This window comes from Mus caroli, chromosome 9 (assembly GCF_900094665.2).
Source record: "Mus caroli chromosome 9, CAROLI_EIJ_v1.1, whole genome shotgun sequence".
Classification (NCBI taxonomy): domain Eukaryota; kingdom Metazoa; phylum Chordata; class Mammalia; order Rodentia; family Muridae; genus Mus; species Mus caroli.
Genome location: NC_034578.1, coordinates 17,874,590 through 17,881,323, shown reverse-complemented (window position 1 = coordinate 17,881,323; position 6,734 = coordinate 17,874,590).

Sequence of the window (6,734 nt, the reverse complement as noted above, 5' to 3'; positions counted from 1 at the left end):
GGCGGATTTCTGAGTTCGAGGCCAGCCTGGTCTACAGGGTGAGTTCCAGGACAGCCAGGGCTATGCAGAGAAACCCTGTCTCGAAAAACCAAAAAAAAATAAAATAAAATAAAATAAAATGAAGAAGAAGAAGGAGAAAAAGAAGAAGAGGAGGGGGAGGAGGAGGAGGAAGAAGAAAAAGTGGAAGAGGAGGAGGAGGAGGAAGAGGAAGGTGCATTTTGTTTCCCATGCTCTGGGGCTGGAGCTACAGGCAGTGTGAGCTGCCAAGTGGGTGCTAGGGACTAACTCAGATCCTCTGTAAGAGCAGTGTGTTCTCCGGACTGCTCAGCATTGCAGGCCTGGGTGGTCTAACTCAGATCCTCTGTAAGAGCAGTGTGTGCTCCGGACTGCTCAGCATTGCAGGCCTGGGTGGTCTTTCTTGTGTTCTATTTTCTATGCTGAGGATGAGCCCAATCTTCACCTATGCTAAGCACCTGACCAAGCTGCACCAAAGCTCAAGTTTTTGATCTTTTAAATTTTTTGAAGGACCCTTTTCTCACTACCAGGGTAACACAGTATGCTCTTTGTTTTGTTTGCTTGTTTTCGTCTTATATTCAAGATAGGCTCTCACTATGCAGTCCTGTGGCTGGCCTGGAACTCACTCTGTAGACCAGGCTGGCCTCAAACTCCCAGAGATCCACCTGCCTCTGCCTCCAAGTGCTGAGACTAAAGGTATGTTCCTGGCAGTCTCCCACCTAGTCATACCCCCAGCCTCCAAACTCTTTTTCATGGGATTTGATAGAAAGCCATGCCTGATCTGGGCTCCTGACACTGTATGTCTGTGCTGATCTCCCCAGCTCTGGTCCCTCTCCCCAGCTCTGGTCCCTCGGTGCCTACACACTTATTTCTGACATGCCTCACTCCTCATCGCCTGCCCTACATCTCCCCTGCCCCCTCCAGCCCCCCTCTGGGAACACAGATCCGGAAGGCAATTTAGATCAACTTATTTCTGTCTTGCAGGGAGAGGTCTGTGAAGGGAAGGCTGCCAAGTCCCCAGGGCCTGGATTGTGACATACTTATGGCAGAGAAACCATTGAATAAAGACAACAGTTGAAGAAAGAATACAGTATGTGTATTTCAGCCATGATGGCAGACCTGGGGCGTTAAGTTGGCATCTTCCCTAAAACTCTGGGCTGCTGAGTCGCCACAAGTCAGTAATCTCAGCAAGGGACACTCAAGTTGACCTAAGTATCTTGTCACCTCCTTGGGCTGCTTGGCTCAGCCCTAAACCTTTATCACATCGAAATAGGAAGCTGACTGGGCATGGCAGCACATACCTTTAATGCCAGCATTTGGAAGGCAGAGGCAGGTGGATCTCTGTGAAGATGAGGCAGGCCAAGGCTATATATGGAACCTTCACACACACACACACACACACACACACACACACACACACACCACAAATGTTGTAGAGATGGTTCAGCGTTTAACGATACACATGGTCCTTCCAAAGAGCCGGGGGGGCGGGGGGTGTCAGATCTCAGCATCTGTTCCAGTCAGCTGACAACTGTCTGAAACTCCATCTCTTGGATTTGATGCCTTCTTCTGTCCCCAGTGAGCTCTACATTCACATGGCAGACAATTCACACAGACACACATGCACAGACATAAAAATAAAAATTTTAAAAAGCAAAACAAGATAGTTGGAAGCTGTGAGAGTTCGACAGTAGCAGGAACACGGGTGGTCCCCACCCCACCCCAAATCCCTGCTCAGCTCCTTCTCCAAACAGAACATGGAACACAGAAGGAGTTAAGTCTCCTATATGCCACCAGGGCCACGAGGCAAAGTACACTGGAATGACTGACATGGCTGGATGGTCCTGCCACACTGCTCACTAGATGCTCATGAAACCAGAGCAGAATGAATGAGAATGGGGTTTTGAGGGTCGCACATTTTTGTTAATTTTGTTTTTTTAATCTAATGAAAACTTTAGTTTGAAAAATGAATCCCAGATGGCCTGGAACTGGCTATGTAGACCAGGCTGGCCTCGACTCACAGAGACCCACCTGTCTGTGCCTCCTGAGTGGTGTACTGGCGATGTACCCCGACAGCTGGCTTCATCTTTTCTGCCACCTTTGAAATTTTGCAGAGTCCTGCCTCCCCCGCGCGGCAGGTGGAGGGATATGTTTCTCTCTTCCACAAAGAATTCCGAGCATGTGAATTCAGCATCGCTCTTAAGTCCGCAGGATTTTGAATTTAAAGGATTTCCTTGACCTGCAAAATCACACTGACCTGATGGAGCGGCTGCAACGGCGGAATTCTGGAGCTGTCCCCTAGTGGCCGCTAGGGGACACTATTCCCACAGAAAACAATTGACGCTTCTCCGCCCCCACGTACAGAAGCGCGCTTCTGGGTAAGGTCTCCACGCACCCCTCGTGCAAGATGCGTGGGTCAACAGTATATTCAAGCACTGTTTTGTATCGCGCTGCGCAGGCACGTCCCCACTTACCTACCCACCAAGTCCTCTCTTCCGTTCTTCTCTCCTCTCCTCTTCTTCCTCCTCCTTACCCCTCCCCGCTCCTCTTCTCAAGACTAGATCTCTTGTAGACCCAGCTGTCCTCGGACTCCATGTAGCCAGAAAATGACTTTGAAACTCTGGCTTATTAAAACAACCTGTCTCGCCGGGCGTGGTGGCGCGCGCCTTTAATCCCAGCACTCGGGAGGCAGAGGCAGGCAGATTTCTGAGTTCAAGGCCAGCCTGGTCTACAAAGTGAGTTCCAGGATAGCCAGGGCTACACAGAGAAACCCTGTCTCGAAAAACAGCCTCCCACAGCCCGGGTTCCTGCTGGCCAAGTAGTCAAGGACGACCCTTGACTCTTTATTTGTTCTTTTTTTTTTTTTTTTTGAGATTATAATATAATTATATTTCTCTCTTCCTTTTCTCCCTCTAAATCCTCCCATGTACTCTTCCTTGCTCTCTTTCAAATTCATGGCCTCTCTTTTTATTAATTGTTATTATGTGCATATATGCAAATGTATATACAACCTGCTCCGTCTGTATGTTGTTACTTGTGTGTATGTTTTCGGGGCTGATCGCTGGTTTTGGATAACCAAATGGTGTGCTCCTCTCTAGGGAAGACTATCCCTCCCCATCCCAGAATTCCTTAATTGCGCTGACACATGGCCCTTGTGGGCTTATCTCTGTCCACGCTGAGATGTCTATTGGTGTTGTCCCTGCTCAATTCACATTTAGGTAGCCTTGCTGGTGATACGTTATGGGTGCAGCTTCTGATATTTCTAGAAGACACAGTCACACAGCAGCCTCCCAATCCTCTGGCTCTTATAATCTTCATGTCTCCTCAAATGTTCCCTGAGCCTTACATACAAGGGTGCATTTGTCTGTCTGTCTATCTGTTTTGTTTTGTTTATTTGTTTTGTATGGGTGCCACCCCTGCCCCACTAATACAAGGGTGTTTGTAAATGTACCCATCGAGACTGGGCTCCTCAACTCTGCATGACGATTGGTTGTGGCATTTTTCTAGTGGTCTCCATCCATTGTGAAGAGAAGTTTCCTTGATGAGGCCTGAGACCTACAGCTGCATGTGTGAGATCTCGACTTAAAGCGTTTCTCCCTAGAAGGTAAAGCCCCTGGATGTTCCCCAAGCTTGTTTTCCCTGATCTCTAAAAATATAGCCAGCAAAAAGCCTTTTTGTTTCTATACTTTATAACCAGAGATGCAATAATTGTAAAAGACCCAGCCAGGCACTTGCCTGGCTTCCTGTGCCGAGGACACGGAGATAAAAATTCAGAAAGAACTCACTCCCCACTCCTTCTGCCTTATAAATTTCACCAAGGACACCCAGAAGAGAACTCCTTCCAACTCCTCCCAGCTCCTCCCAGCTCCTCCCAGCTCCTCCCAGCTCCTCCCAGCTCCTCCCAACTCCTTCCAACTCCTCCAAACTCCTCCCAACTCCTCCCAATTCCTCAACTAGCTGTTAAAAGCCCCCTACTGTCACCACTCGGGGTCGAATTCCCCTGCCCTGCAAGGCTGAAAGAGTTCGTCCTCAGCTAGCTGATAATAAAACCTCTCGCAGTTTGCATCAGGTGTGGTTTTTCTTTTGAGTCATTGGGGTGCTGGCCAGCTCATCCCGGGACTTGAGTGAAGGCCCAGCTTTGGGGGTCTTACGCATGTATAGATCTGACGATAGGTTCCCCCAATGGCTTTTCAAAAAAAGATTGATTTATTTCTTGTGTACAAGTGCTTTGTCTGTATGTATGTGTGTTAGTCAGGGTTTCCACTGTTATGAAGAGACACCATGACCAAGGCAACTTTTATAAAGGGACCAGGTTACAGGTTCAGAGGTTCAGTCCATTATCATCAAGGCAGGAGCATGGCAGCATCCAGGCAGGCATGGTGCAGGCATTGCTGAGAGTTCTACATCTTCATCTGAAGGAAACTAGAAGCAGACTGTCTCATGGGCAGCTAGGAGGAGGGACTCCAACCCCACTCCCAAAGTGACATACTCCCTCCAACAAGGCCACACTAATCGTGCCACTCTCTGGGCCAAGCATATGCAAACCACCACAGTATGTTTGTGCACTGTATGTGTGCCTGGTGCCTTGGAGGTCAGACGGGGGAATTAGACCCCTTGTTACTATACCTATGATCTTTGCCACTAAGCCATCTCTCTAGCCCTGACCTTTTTTTTTTTTTTTTCCCCTCCAGACAGAGTTTCTCTGTTTAGTATCAGCTGTCCTGGAACTCACTCTGTAGACCAGGCTGGCCTTGAACCTGAAGACTCACTGGCCTCTGCCTCCCACTGAGATTAAAGGTGTTAGCCACCACCACCAAGTTCAACCAACTTACATTTACACAATGGAGTACTACTCAGCTATTAAAAAGAATGAATTTATGAAATTCCTAGCCAAATGGATGGACCTGGAGGGCATCATCTTGAGTGAGGTAACACAATCACAAAGGAACTCACACAATATGTATTCACTGATAAGTGGATATTAGCCCAAAACTTAGGATACCCAAGATATAAGATACAATTTGCTAAACGCATGAAACTCAAGAAGAATGAAGACCAAAGTGTGGACTCTGTGCCCCTTCTTAGAATTGGGAACAAAACACCCATGGAAGGAGTTATAGAGACAAAGTTTCGAGCTGTGATGAAAGGATGGACCATCTAGAGACTGCCGTATCCAGGGATCCATCCCATAATCAGCTTCTAAACGCTGACACCATTGCATACACTAGCAAGATTTTGCTGAAAGGACCCAAATATAGCTGTCTCTTGTGAGACGATGCCGGGGCCTAGCAAACACAGGAGCGGATGCTCACAGTCAGCTATTGGATGTATCACAGGGTTCCCAATGGAGAAGCTAGAGAAAGTACCCAAGGAGCTAAAGGGATCTGCAACCCTATAGTTGGAACAACATGATGAACTAACCAGTACCCCGGAGCTCTAGTCTCTAGCTGCATATGTATCGAAAGATGGCCTAGTCGGCCATCACTGGAAAGAGAGGCCCATTGGACTTGCAAACTTTATATGCCCCAATATAGGGGAATGCCAGGGCCAAAAGAATGGGAATGGGTGGGTAGGGAAGTGGGGGGTGCTATGGGGGACTTTTGGGATAGCATTGGAAATGTAATTGAGGAAAATATGTAATAAAAAATATTAAAAATTAAAAAAAAAAGTTAAACCAACTTTAAACTCTTGATCCTCCTGCCTCCATCTCCCCGAGTACCAGGATGTCTGACATGAAAGGCCATACCTACTTGCAGGGTCTGGTACACACTGGGCAAGCATTCATCCGCTGAGCAACATCACAATCATATCTTCTAACAGGGATGCAGCTCAGGTTGAGAGCATTTGTCTAGCACACATGAGACCCTGGGTTAAATTTCTAGCCCCACAAGAACTAAACTAAAATAAAACTCCACTTTCCCTTGAAGAACCAGGAAACAATGGTGGAATCCACTGGAATGGTGTGGCCAACATGAACTGGACACAGTTTTAAAACTCAAATGTGACCCCAGGACTTGGTAACTGGAGGCAGGAGGCTCCTCTGAGTGTCATCCCTAGCTATCTAGAGAGTTTGAGGCTACACTGGGCTACATGGACCACCATGGGTTAAGAAGGAGACGAAGGGGCTGGGGAGGTGGCCCAGTGGGTTAGGGCTTCATAAGCATCAGGAGCTGAGTGGAGACTCCAGCATCCAAGTGGCCTTGAGGGGAGTGGACAGGAAGACTGCTGACTGTGCACCAGGCTCAGGGTCACTGAGAGACTGCCTCAAGGCAGCAAGGCAGAGAGAGTGAGGTGGAGCAGGGGCCCTGAAGTTCTCTGTCCTAATCCTGCTCTGCTGGGAGCACACGCATCTGTGCACAGGCCATTCACACGCAAGTGTGCACACACCACACAGACACAGAGAAGGGGCAGGAATTTGGGGGGGGGTTGTTTTTTGAGCCAGGGTTTCTCTGTGTAGCCTTGGCTATCCTGGAAGTCACTCTGTAGATCAGGCTGTCCTCAAACTTACAAAGATCCATTTGCCTCTGCCTCCCAAATTCTGGGATTAAAGGCATGCGCCACCATTCCCGGCTGTTCTTCTGATTTTGATTCACTTTATTTTATTTGGTATTTTTAGACAGGGTCTCTACATAGCCCTGGCTATCCTGTAGACCAGGTTGGTCTTGAACCCACAGAGATCCACCTGCCTCTGCCTGCCGAGTGCTGGAACTAAAGGCGTG